This window comes from Pinus tabuliformis, chromosome 7 (assembly GCF_031772625.1).
Source record: "Pinus tabuliformis cultivar Carrire ecotype Pingquan chromosome 7, CPIR1, whole genome shotgun sequence".
Classification (NCBI taxonomy): Eukaryota; Viridiplantae; Streptophyta; class Pinopsida; order Pinales; family Pinaceae; genus Pinus; species Pinus tabuliformis.
In genome coordinates, this window is record NC_142293.1 from 779,716,850 (window position 1) to 779,738,978 (window position 22,129).

Consider the following 22,129-nt stretch of genomic DNA (forward strand, 5'->3'; position numbering starts at 1 on the left):
AGCCATAACGTAGTAGTTGGCAACACTTATTTCCAAAAACAAAAATAGTAATATATCAAACAAACAAAATGAATGTGAAAAAAAATAGTGAGTAGAATCAAACAAATCAAAAGAAAATATAATAAGCAAAACAAACCAAATTAAACAACAAACAACAAGGAGACTATGTACATGGCATGGGCACAACCAAACCTACTGAAACTAGTGTTTGAGGACTTGGCCATTGACAATAAGATTGTCAATCCTCCCGTCAAGTGATTGCAAATGATATGTGTGTGAGCCAAGTTTCTTGTCGACTAGTGCCGGTCCACCGGGCTCCACTACCAGAACCTGGTGGCATTCTAGAAGACCTCCAAGTGAAGACAACACCATTGTTTCAGGTACAGAGTGAAACATGGGCTTGAATGATGGCACGAGGTAGTTGTTTCTATTCCGAGAGGGGTTCAAGTTTTTGAATTCAATGCATAAGTGGATTTTCCAAAATTTCTTACATGCAGGATTTAAATTAGAAAACCAAGTATGATGACGAACTTTGCAAGTAATCCAGACACTTAAAATGTTAGTCATTCTTTTTGGGAAAGGAGTGCAAAGAACATGTATGTGTTACTTGTTCGTTGCTGCAATGGCTTATCTCCTCCTCTACTTGGAATCTCATACTGGATTTCCCACGTGCAGTGTGTACTCAAGTCATCATCTACTCATGTAGAACCATCCTGGTACTGTTCAATCAAGTTGTCAATGATTTTTTGCTACTATAGTGGGTTTCTTGTACTGAGATTGGCCATCTTCGGATCATGGTAGCTTCCCAGGTTCCTTTGTTCATTCGTAGTGTTGGTCTTTTGTGTGTTCAGTATGAGTGCTTCATACTCAACATCATTGTTTGTGCATTTGAACTTCAAAAGGCTCGAAATCATGCATTGTTAATTTTATTGGATGACTGAGATACAGACGGTTCTTGAGCCATCTTGTGTTCCAGATTTGTCAAGACTAATGGCCCACAACTTGTCTGTTTATGGACCGTTTGGCATGTTGGTACTGCTGCTACTACTGTTGTTGCTACTACTGCTATTATCAAAAAAACAAACTGTACAAGTTTCATCATCATTAGTTGGGCGAGGAATGAGTCCCAACTACTTGTCTCATGAGGTTGGAGCTAGACATGCAGGATAACACTCCAATGTCTTTTCCAGGAGGCAGTTTCCAAACATGAGTTTTGCGAAGGCCAATGGTTCGCTCTCGCTATTAAGGGTAGTGACATTGTGTTTCATATACCTCTCGGAAAGAACCTAGATTTGGTTGCATCTGCCCTTATACGGAAGCCACATGTGAGACCAGTCTATAGTAAAATATCCATCTAGCTTGTTGGACTAGTCTCTGCTGAGTAGCAAGCCATATTCTTATGGTATGTCCACAATAACTATGTTGATACATTGGTGGACTCGATTGTCATGAGATAGTCAGATGATCACATCTCATAGTTCATCAATGGATGGTACTAATGTTTGATCAATTTGGATGATTCACATGGATGTTTCGCTCCATTGTGCATTGACCTTTTTCGCAATGGAGAGTGGCATGACGTTGGCTGTCGCGCGAGAATCAACTAGATAGTTGTGAACATTGCAGTTGAAAATTTGAAAAGATAGCAAGAATGGGGGGCAACTTGAGTGTGCTTCTTCCATCCAGATTGTATTGAGCATAGTGGAACATGATCCATGAGGTGTGCTTGCTCCCTTGCTGGTAGAGGTTGTGTTGTCTGTCACTGTCTGTCCCAATGTGTGTAGCAAGATATCTCGTTGACTCTAGATCTTAGCCAACTCAAAAAAACTAATGTTTGCTTGAGTTTTCTTCATGTCATCAACAATGTTGTAGTCCAGAGGTGGTAGGCTTACTGAGGTGTCCGGGGTAGAATAGATTTTCATGTTGTCTGGCAGAGTGTTTTGCAGTTTGCTGCTCATGGAAGTACTCTTGCCCGCTACTGTCTTCCCAAAATTGTTTTGTGTTTTTTGCTTTGAGGCGGCTGGTGGATCAGCCTTTCTTATCAGAAATATAATATTCTCTTGCATTTCCCGAAGTGTAGGCGAAGCCCCTTTAGTCCTAATATTGTAATAGTCATTTTGTCTTGCGGGATGCTTCTCAGTGTTCATCTTCGGCTCTACTTGCAAGCACTGATATGCATTCACCACATGCCTAGAACTTGATGTTTCAACTGGTGCAATACCTTCATTATAATATTTGTCATATGGCTCTCTGCATCGAGTGTATGGTTGTATACCAAGTTTGCAACTCGCTTCTAGCTTCAACAAAAGTTCTCGAGGTGATGTTCTTCGTGGAAAGAAGAGAACTTAGGATCTACTCAATGATCAACAATGAACACAGAGTTCTATACATTTTCTTGAGTGGACCAGTTTCTTCCTGATGAGTTGCTTCTTGTCTCTATCTAGGCAGATAGCTCCTTGCAAATGTGTTTGTTTTCCATTGTTTAAGCTCAAATACTTCAGTTGTTAAGTTCTTGACAAGGCAAGTGAGGGTTTTAATATCATTTTCTTCCTTGTTTCTACCCTTGGTCACCATCGCTTGGGACTTCCTGCTCGCATATTTGGAGTCCTTTCCTGATTCCTCATCCTTGATGAGTCCGAGCATGCACAGGTCTTTTCTAACAACAATAGCCTCTTCGCAATTTTCCTAGAGTGTTCATTTCGTAACTCACTTGACGAACTATGCAACGCTGGTATGTAGTGCAGACGTGTAGAAATTGACAGTGACGGAGTCATGAGGTTTGGTGTCTATTGCAAATTTTTTCAATATGTGTGTAAATCTCTGGCTGAAATCTTTTACCTTTTCTTTCCCCTCCATCTTCAGGCTACCTAATTCTTTCAGTAACATAGCTGGGGTTTTTTCATTAGAAAACATTTCAAGGAACATGCGTTTGAATGCACCCCAATTTTGTGTGAAGTTTGGTGGAAGGTTGTGATACCATGTAGCTGTGCGACCGTCCAAGGTACATGGGAAGAATATACAAGCTACATCATCATAATGTACCTCAATGGTCTGCAGCTATAGGTAGAAGTTGTCTAAATGATGTTCTACCTTAGCCGTGATGTCAGGGTTGAACTTGATGTTCATTCTCTCCATTCACTTTGGCATCTTGTGCAGAACAACCGGGAGACCTAATGGTCCCTAATTCATCCATTCAAGATTTGGGTAAACCATCTCTTCTTCTGCTATGTCCTCTTCCTCTCTTTTGGAGTCTAATGGTTATGGGTCAGAGTCTATTGGTTCATCTCCAACTCCACCTCCTCCGCTACCTTCCCCTCTTCCCCCTATATGGAGTCTGACCCCAAGATAACAAGAGTGTCTTGTTCACCTTGCTGGAAGACCGAAGATTACTCTCCATCTTCAATAGCTTCTGCTCGACCTTTAAGTGTGGCAAGGACTGCTTCTTCCACCAATGACACAACAACTCTCGTGGGAGTGGCTTTTTACTTCTTTGATGCGTATGCAATGTGTTGTATGTCTGCGATCAGTCCGTCTGCTTTCACGAACTGGCGAGTGATGGGGCGGATAGAGCAAAGGTGTTGATATGAAATCTCATGTTTAATTATGGGAGGTGAGGAGTAACCAACTACAGAGTCATGTGAGAGGGAGTGTGAGTTACTGCCTTGACCAGATGATTTATGAGTGAGTGTGAGGTGAATTTTAGCCATGTACAACTGGTTTCCCTCCTTCTAACACCAAAAATGTTGATGGTGCTAGACATGCCAACATTCATCGAATCACCCCAATATGAAGTCCTAGCTAGATCTCACACCATTTGGTGTGGGATGACCATATGTTATGATGGCATGGTTGCAATTATCTTAAGGATTTTCCTCAACTCTTGTTTGTTAGCCCAAGAGAATGGTTCACTTTGTCTTCGAGAAGTGAGGTTCGCGTGCCTGGTGAGTGTAAGTGTACTTGTGTTAATGGTTCTTTCACTGTGAAGGGAAGAGAGTGAAGGTGAGTTCCAAGTTGAAAGGGATAAGCCCCAACTCGACTAGGAACACACAACATAAAAAGGACATACACAGCTTCCAGCAGAGCAGTCCACTTGGATGCGACAGTCACAACATACAAGGTAAGATAACAGGTACAACACTCATGGATTAGTCCGAACGAGTGCAACGGTTTTTACAGCAAGGTTTATGTGAAAGGTTTGTCTAATGTCCGACAAAGCAGTCGACATGGAGGAGACAACATTAATAGAATATACAACACATTTCCATTAATAGATTATGCATTACAAGAAATGAATCAGTTTATATGTAGAACACAGGTTAAAGAAACATGCATTACAAGTGTTAAAGATCAGTCCTACAACAAATACAATACATGTGTGAAAATGTGCTGGCCTGTTAACAGGATTTTGAATTAAGTGAAAGTTCCAAGACACATCGTTACACCATACATCATTAACCGTATTAGCGGGGAATTGGAGCCACTACTTACGCCTCAAAGAAAATATTACAGACTCTCTCGGCTATGTGGGAGGAGCTAAGGTGAAAAGTCCCCTCATGTACAAATGAGGGCAGTATTTATAGCCAAGGGTGAAAGTGACCCTTATGGTTGTTTGACTACTCTCATGACCATTCGACTTCCATGAATTTTCGACTTACATGACTCTATGTTCAACAAGTGGGTCTCTTGGGCTTCCACGTTACATCACACTGATTGACAACAAGGCCATAGTGGAGATGTGGGCAACATGACTCATGAATTGGCTCAACATGAGTTGACATGACAATGCTGGTACATTCATGCTCTTTCTAGAGTGCATGTCGAGCTACAATGATGTTGAGTGATGGATGTCTTCATGGTGTATCATAGCTTCACCTTTGCATGGCAAAGTGCGCAGAGTCTTCAATGGTCCTTGGTTTCCTTAATGAAGCTTTAGTATGTTTTTCCTTTCTTTCATGTTGGAAGGCTTGATAGGCTCACCTTTTCGCGAAGGTGGATGTTTTTTTCGTTTGTCCACTTCACATGCTTCGTTCATTCATCTATTGGTGAACCTATGCATCTACATGTGCTCCCTTCCTTCATCTCATTCATCGTCTTCACATGTTTGTTGGTGTACCTATACCTACAGTCACTCATGACGAGACGACATTGAATCCAAAACCTCGTAGTCTACCATGACACATGATCATTCATATGTCGGTGACTAGGAGAGGCAGCAGGGCTACGATGCAGGATAATGGCTCTGGGCAACTGCTAATGAAAACTACACAAGAGTCATTGAAGGATGAAAACAGATAATCAGAATCAATAGTGACTGTCTGCAAGGTCTGGCTTAGTTGGGGGCCAAAATTGCACAAATTATGGTAGGGACATTCTGGGCTGTAGGAGGGCAAGGCAAGCATGCTGTGCACATTTTCCGGAATGAATAGTCAACACAGGCTGGACAGCCAGATTTGCACAATTTTCCAAAGGAATAAGTCGAGCTGCATGAAGGGTCAACAGGTAGGGATTACACAGTTTTTGTGGTGAACTGCCCAGGAGACTAGCATCCAGAACTATGCAATTCCCAGAGGGAACTACCAGTAGGCTACTTGGTCACTGGCAGTGAGAACAATTCAATTCCCTGAGGGATCTGCAAGTTGGTCTCTGGGGTCACTAACATATAAAACTACAAAATTCCTAGAGGGAACTAGCAGTTAGATGCTCGGGTCATTGGCAGCCAAATTGCACAATTCTCAGAGGGAACTAGCAGCTTGATGCGCAGTCACTGAGAGAAGAAATGCGCAATTCCTGGAGGAAACAAGAAGTCTGCTAATCGAAGTTGTTGGCTAGGAAAATTGTACTGAGGCTAGGAGGTCGTCCTGCTGATCATATCTACACAATTTCTGAGTTGAGCTAACTGATGGGTTGTGGAGGGCTTTCTCAGGAGTAGTGCACAAATTCTGAGATGAACAGTTGGTCGACTATTCGAATGACTGACTGGGAAAATTGCGCAATTTTCGGAAGGAGACAGGGACATGAACTTGGTGTCTGTTGAACCTGTCTGTGCAATTTCCTCAGTAAGCTGAATGGGTGAGGTCAATGGCCTGTGCACAAATTTTGAAGGGAGTCAGTCTTTGGGTGACTGTCGGGTCCGACTTTCCAGGTTGCCACCATGAGAGTTGATTGAGTTGCTTGGAGGAGGCGCAACTTGAAATAACTATCTTCATGCTTATGCAATGTTCTAGTTGAAATTCGATTGAGTCAAAAGTGGCATTATGGTCCGGCTATCAGTGAGGAGTCTAGTCATCAGAACTTCAACAAAAATTACTAAGTGTGTGAATAGTCAAAATATGCATAGGTGATCATATGAACACACACTCGCGTGACTTGATGACGAAACAACCAAACCATCCAGATACACATGTTCAATATGAGTAACTGATGATTCAAGCGACAAGTGTGACACTCGTGATTGGTCATGCATGATCGAGACAACACCTGTGCGATAGTGAATGTGACTTAGTGTGTGAGTGTGAAAGATGCTTTCATGTCGAACACAACAGACACATACGAAGCAAAGACTTTGAGCATAACTAGAACACAGTCACAACCATGACTTGGACATTAGCATGCAGAGACATGGATGCAATGAGAAAGCAAGGCGAATGTAAGACTCACACGAGCTCACGGAGTGAACCTGAGTGTGTGTAATCATCAAGTGAAACTCTTCAGGGGAGGCTTTGAAATTGGTGTAGGACAAAATTTTGGAGGGTGGTTATAACCACTACAATAGTTGCTAAGGACAAAAGTCAACTATTATAAAGTCATTAACTTCATTTTTTGAGGACAAGAAAAATACCATCCTTAAGCTGAAGTATATAAACAATTATTACAATATGTCTCCTAAGTTGAAATTTTTTCTTGGTATATAAATATGTATTTCCAATTGTAATATAAAGACATATCTGCTTGCTTGCAACACTAACAAACAAACAAAAACACATTTTCTCAAAATTTGAAAGTACATGGCATATATATCTTCAGAATTCCATAAGAAACACCATGCCCAAAAGAGATTGAGGATGATTTTGTCAGGAATGGAATTGAGATTAGTGATGTGCTTGATGTGAGTGATGGTAGAATTGATGGCAAGATTGGGGAGGGTCGGATGAGAACTTGAGAGAAGTGGCATATGTATGACTACCTCTGTCTCATGTCACCACCCATTGATTGCTTCAAATCCTGATCCCAGTGGAGTCCCAATATTAATCAAAAGGATCAGGAGTAGAATATCACCTGCCTAAGGATTTGCACAAATTATTATTGTTCTTAGCATTGGACACATATTATATGCCCTAATGGTTTCAACTTTCGAGCCCCTAGATTTTAAACCAATATTAATTTCATTTCTTTTAATGCTTACTTCACTTGATCGAGGCATGGGATTTGGAATATTTTTTACATATATTAATGGGTTGCTGTCCAAAGAAGAAAATTTTTCTTTATTCTACTCTTCCATGTTGATATACATAACTTTAAAATGGGGTAAAAGGTTAGAAAAATACATTATCTTTTTCTATTTTCTTATTGTGAAGTTTTATATTTTAATTTTTTCACTAAAGAGACATAGCTAAAATGGAGACTCCTTAAATATTTTTTTTATAATAAAACTAAAACATAAATTGATACTTCAACACCTAACCAGATCTGAAGAAATCTCCCAAATTCCTCTCTATTATCATGACCTATTCAAATTTTAAACTTCTATATTTGGTAAACATACCAAAAGTTTTATGATGTAAGACAGAATAATACTCTTTCTATTGATGGATATCTTTTCAACAACTACTTTTTCATCCATAAAGAACTAAATTGCACCATTACTTAATAGAGGGAAATTGTAGAGTACAACATTCATATCTAACCATAACTACTGAAAATGATAATTGGTTATTGGTAAGAAAACAATAATATATCTAGAGGAAATAAATGCATGCTGAGATAGAAGGGTGACTTGATTAGTGATCTGATTTATAACATGGAGAATAGGCATGATTTGAAAATAAATGAATGATAGTTTGTTGAATAAAACTAAAATGATAATATTAAACCTAATAGTTTGATGATTTTTCATAGTAGATCTAGAAAAATAACAACATATCCTGAAAGTTTAACATTAGATATTGTAGTAATAATAAATATAAAATGTTCAATTCCCAATTTTACCTAGAGTTTAAAATTAGATATGATGCTACATGTAATACCGAGAAAAAAATAATGAATACTAAAATGCATACCTTCTATCTAAAGTGGGCTCCCTAGTTCTACTTCATCAATTTTGCAACAATGATATGAGAATACCTTTCCTACGAACCATAGGCTCAACTCCACCATCGGCCACTGTCGAGCCTCAATATATTATTGCCATATTTAACATTATTTTCTTTCACCCTCCATATTCCCTCTTCTTATTTCACCCTTTCTTATATATAGTATTTCCTTCATAATGGCTTAATCCCAAGACTGTACTGGTCCTAATTATCCTTATTTTAATTTGTCTTTTCCAATGTCTTGTTTGTATTTCCACATGTATTTATTTCATTCATTCATTTATTTTATTTGGGGGATGACATGGAATTTAAACTGCAAATGGAACCAAGAATCATTTTCTTGAGTTTTAATCCAGATGTGGGCATAATTTCTATATGTGTGATTGCTTCAACCTCAGATGGGAAAATTCTTGTATAAATTGTATAACACTAGTTGTGTTGGCCCACTGCGGAAAATTGAAATACAAATAAAAACCTCCTAGAGAAAATCCCAAGACCTTCCACATCATCTGTCATGTCTTCTTCCATGTCACCTTTTGATACATTTCATAATTCTTACCTTGTGTCTTCTTGACATTGTGTCATTTCCATGGTGATGTCATCATGCCAGGTGGCATCCTCTGGATGGTGCCAAGTGTCACCTAGAACCAACCCACTTGGCCACCCCAAAACACCAAATATGTATGACATGTGTCAACCTTCCATACAACCACATGTCTATTGCCACATGATCTTGCTAACTAGACTACCACTTGGAACCTCAAAAACCATGCCCATGCACGCCTCTTAGTGCACGATGTTTGTTTAAAAATAAGCCCTTTGGTGTTTTGACCAATATTATGTGACCAACATTTAAGCTTGTCAGTGTATGTTAACTAATCATAGCCTTCCAAAAGTGTGTCATATGGGTTAAACAACATCAATGACTAAAATGCATCTCGGGGGCCCTTGCCTAATTGATGGTTAATGAAAGGGATTTGTTGAATATGTGACTAACTCTCCCACACTTCTACCAACTATGACAAATAAATTGGTTATCTTATTAGATCAAACAACAAGGAATATACTACACAAACTCGATATCTTTAATGGGGGAAGGCAGGGAGGGCTTCTTGTTCGATATTTTTTGTTTCTGTCCACCTAGAACCACAATTAGTTGAAATCTTGCTTGAATTGCAAACCTTCAACCTTAATTTTCTCTTCATTCCTTTGGATTTAGATCATGTGCCATATACCATCGGAAAGGTATTGTAGAGGGATATCCTACTGAACACTTAGTTTTCTCATTCAAGTTAAGGAATCAAACGATAAATTCCTTCAAAGTTATTACCATTGTCCTTGACATCAAGCTAGGAAACAACACACATTAACACATGAATGATAACACAATTACTAAGTTCCCCTTGAACTTGAAACTTGACATCAATGACATAGACTTTACACCAATGGAAACAAGTTCTCAATAATATATGTCTTATTTCAAGTTGTCAACAATTAGAAGAACTATTTGATGGGCAAGGAGATCACTATCCACATAGACCAATAGCTAATACAATATTTATAAGACCAATGTAAGCTACGACAAGCTAAACATGACAAGTAGATGGGGTTTTTAAAACAATTTCATCTAGTCATGAACTATACAAAGAAGAACACAAACCTGTTGGCAGACATGCTTTTAAGGCCACCCAAATCCAATATTGTATCTTCGGGAACATTAATGCCCATGGATCTTTTTACCCATGATGCATATAGAGAGGCATACATAGAACATAAGGACTTCAAGAATATGTTTTATCAGTGACACGAATGAATTCACATATTATAAAGCGATAGCAAGGATGACTATCATTTCCCAAATGGATTACTCTAAAAGCTCAACAAGTTCTATGTTTCAAAAGGTAAAATATGTAGCTTATAAAAGACGGTTTACCTCCAAGGTTGTACGACATTTTTTTGTTGGGAAGACAATTTCCAACTCACAAAGGTGTTTACTTTCCTATAACGCAAGAAGATGTAACATGATATGTTTGAGGATGTATACTTTTTTTTATCAGCAAACCAAATAAAATATGATAAGGTCTATAACATCCCTGAATAGTACTCACTATACCTTGAGAAACTATTTCCATCGATTTTGTGGAATGGTTGCAAATGACTACAAAGGGACATGACTATATTTTTTAGGTATTTAACAAGTTTGGAAAGATATAAATTTGCATGCCATTCAAAAATACCATTGAAGGACAAGAGGAATCAAACATGTCCTTTATGTTCCCTTTAGCATACCATGGTTAATCATCTTACATATGGATACTAGATTTCTCAACGTATTTTGTACTACATTATGGTAGAATATAGAGATGAAATTCAAGATATTTACAAAATTCCATCCATAGACAAATGAATAGACAAAATTAATCAACAAGATTTTGGTGTTGCTTTTGAAGGATTATAATCAAAATAATTTAAAGACGTGGGGTGAAAATTTGAACTATATACCTAACTGTTACATTAGAGTATTGGGATACTTATCATTAAGGCACCTTTCCAAACATGCTTTGGAGATTTTCCACCTTCACCCTTGGATATTGTAGAACCTCATAAGAAATGTAGAGAGAGAATATATCTTTTTTGAGAAGAATAGGTGAATCCATTTTCATATATAGGAGATGTCAAAAAATTGATAGAAAAATATAAGGAAAAATGATCAAGACAAGACAAAGAAGTCATTTAAAGTGGGAGATTTGTCTTGATTATAGATAAATAAGGAAAGACTACAGGGTCCTAGTAAGAAGCTCAAGGCTACATAATATGGTCCTTTTGAGATATTGGAAAAGGTGGTATATGACATGTATAAACTTAACTATCCCTATACATCTGTATCTATCTAGTAAGGAATGTGAACAATCTCAAAATTCATGAGCCCTCCATGTTGGATCAGGAAAAGAAACTTGCCCTACCTTCCTTAGTGAACTTAGCACAAAATTCTTAGGTAGAGTTTGGAAAGCAAATTGTTTTCTAGAAGAGGTCTAAAACAACAAGAAAAGTGTATAATGACATTTAGTATATTGAGTTGAAAGGAAACTTCTATAAAAAGAAAAGTGTTACTCCAGGAAGGTAGCGTAATTTTTTTCTAACCTCATTTAGTAAAGGTTTTGGGAACTAAAATCCTCCGTCAATGGGAAGTTATGATCTAGACTCAATTATTTTTTTAATTTGTCATCTATCTCAATGCTTTCAAAGTGAAAAATAAGAGGAATAAAAAAATGAGATCATTATAATTATAGTTCCAAGTTTGGAAAATTGGGATTTGAAACCTTTTGAAGCATTTTGAGGCATCAAATAAAATTTTTTGGTGTCAAAACTTTCTTATTGTTGGATAGCATCCCTTAATATTGATCAGAACTCATAAACCCATTTGAAAGTGAAAAAATCACAGTAATTTGAGCTCATGTGAAAATTTATTCCTACCCCAAGTTGATGTAATGTGTTGACCACCATGATATCAGAAAATGTCATGAATATGCCATTATTCATGCATATGGTGTTAGCCATGTCTTGGATTTTTCAAAAGTAACTTAGGCTATCCAAAAATAACTCTAATTGAGGAATACGGAAGTCAAAACCTTACCCTTAGATGGCTATTGGGTTATGTTAAATATAGGGATATTAGGAGGAGCGGGGATTCCTTTATATCACATTGTCTTTGTTCCATAGCTAAAAAGGAAACTATGTGTGGTATGTTAGAGAACATAACAATGAGGGTCAAGATTCTATAATATCCTTCTAGGACATAAGTCTGAGGTAACTACATCGAGAGTACCTCTTTCCACTTGCATATTTTTGTTATAAAGAAAAGAGAGTGGAGCAACCTTACCTCTTTCTATTTGCATATTTTTGTTATAAAGAAAACATGGTAGAGAAACCTTACCTTCTAGTTAGGTTTTCTTCCATAGGGATTCTAAAAGTAAATATTCTTTACATTTCTAGGTGGAGTGAGTATTTTTTTCTCTATTTTTCACATTTCATCTATTTCATACATTTAAGCATAAATATATTAATTAAAAAAGGTATCTACAAGAAATTGTTCTTAAAAATAATAAAATTGAGTGGAAAATTATTATAGTAGAATATCGAAGATATATCAATTACATTCTATATGATTTCATATTGTCTTCAATATTAATCTGGGTTTAAATATTACATTCTACATTGTTTAAATTTTATTAATATTAATTTCTTATAACAAACTATTTTAATAAAATATTCATAATAATCTACAAATCAATTACATTCTATACAATTTCATATTGAAAAAATATGTAAGTAAAATCCAAAAACATCCCAGAAAAAATGTTTTTCTTATCTTCAAAAGCTTTAGCATTACAATATTTTATTTTAATATTACAATATAAAACTCAATTAATATCTTTTTAAATATCTAATATTTAGAATATGAAACAAAATTAAAAATATTTAATATTCTTTTAAATTTGAACTATTATGTAATTAAATTATTCCAGTTTTTCATTATTATTTCATCGTTAATATAAAACTAGTTCCAACTATTATGAAACTACTTTCTTGAATGTTTTAAAACGAAATGGGATTGAATGTCTTAGGTAACTTTTATGGTTTGAAATTATAATAATATTAAATTAAGTTAGAAATTTTAAATTGTATTTAAATTATTATTTTCAATTTCCTTGATGGAGATGGGGATGGGATGGGGATGGGGTGTCAAGTTTGGGAAGCTGCTCAGCACGTGACAGATGCCCGTTGTGTAATGTTTAAGGCGAGGAGGGTAGGACATCAGTTCCTCCACCACGTCAGAGTTTTAGCTTGTTTGTGCAAACCATTCAACTTCACCTATGTACAATTGCTTTGACAGGATGGTGCCACTCCTCTTCTGGTTATATTTCGTCAATTGTAAGACCCCCTGGTTTCCTATTGTCTTTCTGTGTAATGCACTCACATCCTTGCTTTCATTTTCTCTAGCTCTTGTCTTAGGCTGGGGTTCTGTCCTTTGCGCCTTGAGCATGCCTCTAACAATGTTCACTTGCTTGCTCATGCTAATTGAGAAAGTTTTCCTCTTATTTCTTCTCTAGAGGACGCATCTTCTTCACTTCTCGTTGGCTTTAACTTCAATTTCCTTCTGCTCTTGACGTTTCTCTCCTTGGCCTCTTTGGGGCTTCTTCTGGAGTGGTTTATGTTGGACTTCCGTTTCTTGTCTTCTTAGTTCTGGGTCTACACGTGGTGTTGTAACTCTCGCGATAGAGGTTTTAGTTTCAAGGTGATGTTGACTCCAAGTCTTCTCGCATCTCCGTTCTTCCTCTCCAAGGTATCTGGTCTCAATTCATCGTCTAGTGTTATGCTTCGACTCTGGTGTCAGTATTGAATTCAAGGCATTACCTTTCAATCTCAGCTTATATCTCTCATATTTTCTATCTCGTTGTCCCACTTAGGTCTTTCACTTCCACTCTGGTCTAACTCATCTCTAATCGGAAGGTGAATTATCAATGGTGGGATTTTTTTTGTGTTGGTTATCCTCTTCCCTTAGGTTTGCGGAAAGGTCTGTTTAGTTCTAGGTGGCAAGTGGTAGTGTTCTAGGTGCCTCTTTCTCCCAGCTTCATGGCTTCCCTCTCAGCTCCATCATGAAGCCTAACCCCCACTCCTCACGTGTCCTTGCTCTAGTGAAGCCTGAAGACTCTCTTGCCCTCACTGTGTCTTAGGGTGGTAGCATCTTTGTATGAGGTGGGAGCTCTATACAGGGCAAGTATCATTCAAGAGGAACCAGTCATGGGCATCATGGAACCCTTGGGGGTTGAAGCTCATGGGTTGCTTCTATGGTGGGCAACCGTTGTTAGTTGGTTTCATAGTTTGGTCATGGCATAGGTGTAGGTGGTCATGGGAAGGGATGTCAACGTGTGACAACACCTCAAGGGCTCAAAAACCAAGTACGTTTGGGGACTTCGGGCTGGGCACCTGCTAGGAGGCTAGGACTCTCCTTGACGATCCTCAAGTTGGTGCAATTTTTCTCTACTCAATTGGACGCCCTACATCAAGCTTGCAGGGAGGAGCATGATGTCGCCAGGGCCAAATTAGAGCAACTTCACTCTTTCCAGTGCCATGTTTGAAAGGGTGGTAGTGGTTTGGCACATGAAAAATTTGTTGATAGAAAAGGTCACAAAAATGGAAACTTGGCTTGCTCACTTTTAGCACCATGTCAACTGTATGTATCACCCTCCACCTCCCACAGGTATTGTTCCAGGAAACCCTGCATTAGTTATCTCCGATGACTGAATATGTTCACTGGTGTGTTTCTTGTTCTTTTAGTTTTCTGAAATGTTAGGTCTCTCGGGCTCTCGACCTCTTAACTCACAATTTTGTTTTTTTGTATGTTGTACGGTTATCCTATTGGTCAACAAACATAGTTGGGGTGAGACCATATACGTTTTAACATCCTTATATATGCCTTTTACTTTCTTGAACTTACAAAAAAAATTATTTTTTTCAATAATAATTTAATATTAAAATATGAAAATAATAATTTAATATAAAATATAAAGTAAAATTATTATCTTTAAAATTAAATATAAAATTTTCTAATTATTTTATGTTTAAATTATTATTTTATATTTCTATATTAATATTGTAAAATTTAATGTCATATTATATTTATAATTAATTAAAATATTAAAATGTTACTTTTTATTAATATTACAAAATTTAAATTAGTACAATATTCAATATTAAATATAATATTGGTTTATAATCAAATTGAAATTATTAGATATTATTTAAAAATATAAGACATTTACTTTTATTTAATATTATAAAAGTATTACACTTTGTACTTATAATTATTTTATTTAAAATTTTCAAAATATTAGATAATATCCAAAAGTTTAACTCATTGAATGTAACAATTCAAACTATCGTAATGGAAGACACGGTGTATTTACAAATCTTTAAATATCATATTATATAAAGTTTTCGTGTAGAATTATATAAGTTTTCATTATAATATAAAACTAATATTACATTATATAGTTTTAAGCAAAAATAGGTCAACTAAATGTCTTAATACATTAAAATATAGTTTTAGTATATAGTAATTAAATTTTAATATATTAAAACGTAGTTTTAATATAATTGGTTAAAATTTTAGTTTTAATATATATTAAAATTTGATTTCAATAAAATTTAAGTTATAGAGAAATTAGAGAATTTTAAAGATTGCAAAGAAATGTAGTATTCACTTACTCATATATTTCTCGAAACTTAATTTTTGTTTTTCAAGGAATGTTTTGTTAATTATATGTGTTGCAATGGATTGTGAATCTAGTATAAAATTAGAGAATACATTTAGAAAATCATTATTTTTTAAAAGAAATATATAATTATATTTTTTAGAAATGTAATTTTTTTTATAAACATTACTTTTACATTATGTTTTATGGTTTTTTCTAAACTCTTAACCAGATTTATATATTTGTAATAACATTTATATCTACATTTTATTATATATATATATATATATATATATATATATATTATATAAATAAACGTTTAAACTATGAGAATCCTTCATAATCTACACATACACTTTTAACTCTATATTCCCATTAGCACTAAACTTTAAGATGCCCATCTTCAATCTCATTCCACCTCCCACTACATCTCTACTCACGTTTGCAATCCACTTCCCAATACTGTTTTGTAAAATAATTACACAACCTACATTCTTCACTTCCCGCACAGTGTGATACTTGCCATAATAAATATAATATTAATTTAATAATTTCTACTAAATGTGATACTTAACTTACTAAAAAAACCAATCAAATAAATTAATAAATATGAAAAAAATAATCTTCAGAATTTAATCTATAAATATAAATTTTCAATAATTTTATAATCACATTTCTTATATTTTTTAATAATAAAATTATATTTTTTAATAATAAAAAAGCTAATCATATAAATTAATAAATATGATGAAATTTAGTCTATTAGAAAAATTAAAATAAACTATATCTTTAGCTTTGAAACAATTATGCCATATCTTCAATTTGAAAACTTTTAAAATAGATTTCTAATTAATATATAAATTAGCACATCACTTTTCAATAAAAGAGCCATGTCAACGATTTCATTGCCATATCCATTAATAATAATAATAAATTCATACATAAAACTCGCTTTAAAATATCTTAAACACTTTTTCGATGGTGAGGTTCGTTAATGCTATGAATGTCTACCAGAAAATGTTAAAGTCCTATTTCAATGGTGAGGTTGATTAATGACGTGAATGTCTCGTTAAACCTCCAATTTGATAATGAGACATTGTAATTTTGTTGGAGCGAGAATCGCACACCCCTTTGACCATTGAAGAGGTACGCGTGTGTGGATTTATATTCAAAGGAAGTCTCATTTTTCGGCTTAACACGCCAAAAACTTATGACATTTTTCGGTGGCGAGGTTGATTAATGAGGTGAATATCTCCTTAGACATCGCCTTTGAGAATGAACTGTTGTAGTTTTGTTGCAGCGAGAAACGCACGCTTCCTTGACCATGGAAGACGTACATGTAAGTGGATTTATATTCAAAGGGAGTCTATCCTTCTACACAACAGGCCAAACTCTTATCGCGCATATCAGTGTTACAAAGATTAAGACGTTAATTGAGGTATTTTATTCATTAAATAGAGTCACTATTTACAACTATCTGTTGTGTAACAATAACTTTATTCAAACTACATTGGAATTTCAACCCACTTCATTAAAATAGGTGGCAAATAAACTAAATACACTAAATTCATATCCGGCAAAATTCAAAAAGAAGGCAGCACAGATTGACACTAATACGGAGTCTGTATTCTTCCTCTACGGAGAAAAAGAGTTTTCAAAATAGGTTTAGTGTACGAAATTGATTTCTTTTAGAAAAAATAAAATAAAATGGAACCAATTTGATTGATTTTATATTTAGTTAATTTTAACTAAAAGTATTATAAAATATTAATAATTTTACTTTTATTATTTGGTTGGTTTTTCTTGTTATTGATACTATAAGCTCATTGTTAGAAATTGTTAACTATTTTTTTATATCAGTGGGATAATATCTAAAATTGGTTCCTATGGGTAGGGTTGCTTTCTAATGTGAGTTTAGGAAAAAACATATAAAAAGAACTCTTTTGTTTATGTAAAAATATTTTTATATGAGTGCTTTAAAAGTTGTGGATAAATTTAGAAAAAATATGAAGGTTTCTATCTATTCATGTAAGTTTGTAGAGGCAATAAGAACACACAAATGGAGAGTGTGTTGAATGGTTGGATAATGTATGCATGTGAGGCAACAAGAACACAAAAACAAATGGAGAGTGCGTTGATTTATTGGATAATGTATGCTTGTGAGTTGGATGTTGTAAATCTCCCTTGAATAATAAAAATATCTACTATCATTGCCCGTGGATGTTTCCCTCACAAGGATGGTTTTACGAAATAAAACATTGTGTCAATTTCTATGTTTTATTATTGTGTTACCTTGTTTATTTGCCATTATTTGTTGCAATTAGATTTATCTGCAAGTTATGCTTTCGCTGCTCAACTCAACAAGTGGTATTAGATAATTTGGCAAAAGTTTGTGTTAATGGCGAAAGAATGAGAAGTTTGAAATTGAAAATTTCAATGGGAGTAATATCTTTGAGCCATGGAAGGCTAAGATGCGGGATATGTTCATGTAGCAATGAGTGGCAAAGGCATTGCTGGGCAGGGTAAAGGAGCTTGTGGACATGGATGAAGAAGACCGGGAGGACATCGATATAAGAGGTGTCATTTCTATTCATCTATGCATGGCAGATGATGTGTTGGTTAACATCATTGAAGAGAAAAAATTAGCAGGCTTATGGACCAAGTTAGAAAGTCCTTATATGACAAAGTCTTTGACAAATAGAATCTACTCGAAGCTAAAGTTATAAAGTTTGTAGATGAATGAAGGTACAAATATCTCTAATCATTTGAATTATTTCAATACTCTTTTATATAACTTGAAGGGGAAGACAAGGAAATTACATGTTGTTTTCTATGTTCGAGTCTGGAGATTTTTTGTAACCTCTATCAGGTTTAGTTCTTCCAATGCCATTGATTTTAATGTTGTTGTGGGAGCTTTATTGTCTCTGGAAATGTGGGGTAAATCTAGCCTGGAAACTTCAACATCAAAAGCAATGGTGGCCAAAGTTCCATTAAAAGAAAAAAATCAAAATTCGAGAGACACATCAAGATCGAAGTCAAGAGGTAAGAAGGATAAGTTAAAGTGTTGGTATTGTAACAAATCAGAGCATCTTAAGAAGGATTGTAGGAAAAGAGAGGAGAAAGCTACTAAAAAAAGACTCTACGAAGGAAGCTAATTCGATGGTGAGGTTCGTTAATGACGTGAATGTCTGGTGAATGTCTACCAGAAAATGTTAAAGTCCTATTTCAATGGTGAGGTTGATTAATGACGTGAATGTCTCGTTAAAGCTCCAATTTGATAATGAGACATTGTAATTTTGTTGGAGCGAGAATCGCACACCCCTTTGACCGTTGAAGAGGTACGCGTGTGTGGATTTATATTCATAGGAAGTCTCATTTTTCGGCTTAACACGCCAAAAACTTATGACATTTTTCGGTGGTGAGGTTGATTAGTGAGGTGAATATCTCCTTAGACATCGCCTTTGAGAATGAACTGTTGTAGTTTTGTTGCAGCGAGAAACGCACGCTTCCTTGACCATGGAAGACGTACATGTAAGTGGATTTATATTCAAAGGGAGTCTATCCTTCTACACAACAGGCCAAACTCTTATCGCGCATATCAGTGTTAAAAAGTTTAAGACGTTAATTGAGGTATTTTATTCATTAAATAGAGTCACTATCTACAACTATCAGTTGTGTAAGAATAACTTTATTGAAACTACATTGAAATTTCAACCCACTTCATTAAAATAGGCGGCAGATAAACTAAATACATTAAATTCATATCCGGCAAAATTCAAAAAGAAGGCAGCACAGATTGACACTTATACGGAGTCTGTATTCTTCCTCTACAGAGAAAAAGAGTTTTCAAAATAGGGTTAGCCTACGAAATTGATTTCTTTTAAAAAAAATAAAATAAAATTGAACCACATCGATTTTATATTAGTTTAATTTTAATTAAACGTATTATAAAATATTAATAATTTTATTCTTATTATTTGGTTGGTTTCTCTAGTTATTGATACTATAAGCTTATTGCTAGAAATTGTTAGCTATTTTTTAATATCAGTGGGATAATAGCTAAAATTGGATCCTATGGGTAGGGTTGTTTTCTAATGTGAATTTAGGAAAAAACATGTAAAAAGAACTCTTTTGTTTATGTAAAAAGATTTTTATATCAATGCCTTAAAAGTTGTGGATAAATTTAGAAAAAATCTGAAAGGTTTCTATCTATCCATATAAGTTTGTAGAGGCAATAAGAACACGGAAAAATGGAGAGTGTGTTGAATGGTTGGATAATGTATGCATGTCACGCAACAAGAACAGAAAAACAAATGGAGAGTGCGTTGATTTGTTCGACAATGTATGCTTGTGAGTTGGATGTTGTAAATCTCCCTTGAATAATAAAAATATCTATTATCATTTACCCATGGATGTTTCCCTCACAAGGAAGGTTTTACGAGATAAAACATTGTGTCAATTTCTATGTTTTATTATTGTGTTATCTTGTTTATTTGCCATTATTTTTTGCAATTAAATTTATTTGCAAGTTATGCTTTTGCTGCTCAACTAAACAAGTGGTATTAGAACATCTGGAAAAAGTTTGTGTTAATGGCGAAAGAATGCGAAGTTTGAAATCGAAATTTTCAATGGGAGTAATATCTTTGAGCTATGGAAGGCTAAGATGCGGGATATGTTCATGTAGCAATGAGTGGCAAAGGCATTGCTGGGCAGGGTTAAGAAACTTGTGGACATGGATGAAGAAGACTGGGAGGACATGGTTGTAAAAGGTGTCATTTCTATTCATCTATGCATGGCAGATGATGTGTTGTTTAACATCGTTGAAGAGAAAAAATTAGCAGGTTTATGGACCAAATTAGAAAGTCCTTATATGACAAAGTCTTTGACAAACAGAATGTACTTGAAGCTAAAGTTATAAAGTTTGCAGATGAATGAAGGTACAAATATCTCTCATCATTTGAATTATTTCAATACTCTTTTATGTCAGTTGTCAAGTATAGATGTAAAACGCGAAGGGGAAGACAAGGAAATTACATGTTGTTTTCTATGTTCGAGTCTGGGGATTTTTTGTAACCTCTATGAGGTTTAGTTCTACCAATGCCATTGATTTTAATGTTGTTGTGGCAGCTTTGTTTCCTCTAGAAATGCGGGGTAAATCTAGCCTTGAAACTTCAACATCATAAGCAATGGTGGCCAAAGTTCAATCAAAAGAAAAAGATAAAAATTTGAGAGACACATCAAGATCGAAGTCAAGAGGTAAGAAGGATAAGTTAAAGTGTTGGTATTGTAACAAATCAGAGCATCTTAAGAAGGATTGTAGGAAAAGAGAGGAGAAAGCTACTAAAAAAGACTCTACAAAGGAAGCTAATTCATTTGAAACAAGTGTAGGTATTGTTGATGAGGTATTGCCCACTTCTATTGTTTCTCAACATCATCATAATTGGTTGTTAGATTCAAGTGCTTCCCATCATATATGTCTTCATCTGAATTGGTTCTCTTCATACCAATCTATTGATCACAATGTGGTTTTCATGGGTAATGATATTACATGAAAAATTGTTGCCATTGGTAGTATCAAGATTAAAATTTATGATGGTACTATTAGAACATTAACAAAAGTGAGGCATGTCCTTTAGCTTAGAAATAACTTAATATCTTTGGAAGTGCTAGATTCTATTGGTTCTAAATGAATAGTTCAAGGGGGAGTTATGAAGGTATTGAAAGTAATCTTGGTAGTCATGAAGGCCAAAATGTTTGGGAACCTTTATAGGCTTGAAGGAAGGACAAAAACAGATCATGCAACTATAGCATCTGAAGATGCAAGTGACTCTACTCATTTATGGCATTAGTGCTTGGGTCATATGAGTGAGAAAGGATTGAAGGTTACGGTCGATCGTAAGTTACTTCCAAGCTTGAAATCTGTGAATTTGAATTTATAAGAGATTTGTATTTATGGAAAAGAATCTAGACAAAGATTTAAAACAAGAAATCATGTTTGTAAAGGTATCCTTGATTACATCCATTTAGTGCTTTGGGAACCATCTCCTAAATTTTGTTTTGGGGGATCTTCATATTTTGTAACAGTTATAGATGATTTAGGTCTATTTACTGAAAATAAAGGCTAATGTATTTGATTCTTTTAAGTAGTATAGAGATTTGGTTGAAAAGAGAACTTGCAAGTAAATTAAATGTTTGAGAACTAATAATGGAACTCAGTTTACTTCAAAGGAATTCAATAATTATTGCAAGGAAGCTAGGATCGAAAGACATAAAACCACAGTTTATACTCCTAAACAAAATGGTATTGTTGAACACATGAATAGGACTCTTCTAAAGAATGCAAGGAGTATCCTCAGTAATGCCAAGTTGTAGTAGGAATTGTGGGTAGAAGCAGTTCTTACAACATGATATATGGTAAATCAGTCACCATCAAGTGTAATTAATTGTAATATTCCACAAGAGGTATGGGCAGTTCAACCTTGTGATTATTAAAATCTTAAAGTTTTTGGTTGTGATGCCTATTCTCTCATTCCAAAGAACCATTGCTCTAAGTTAGATCCAAAA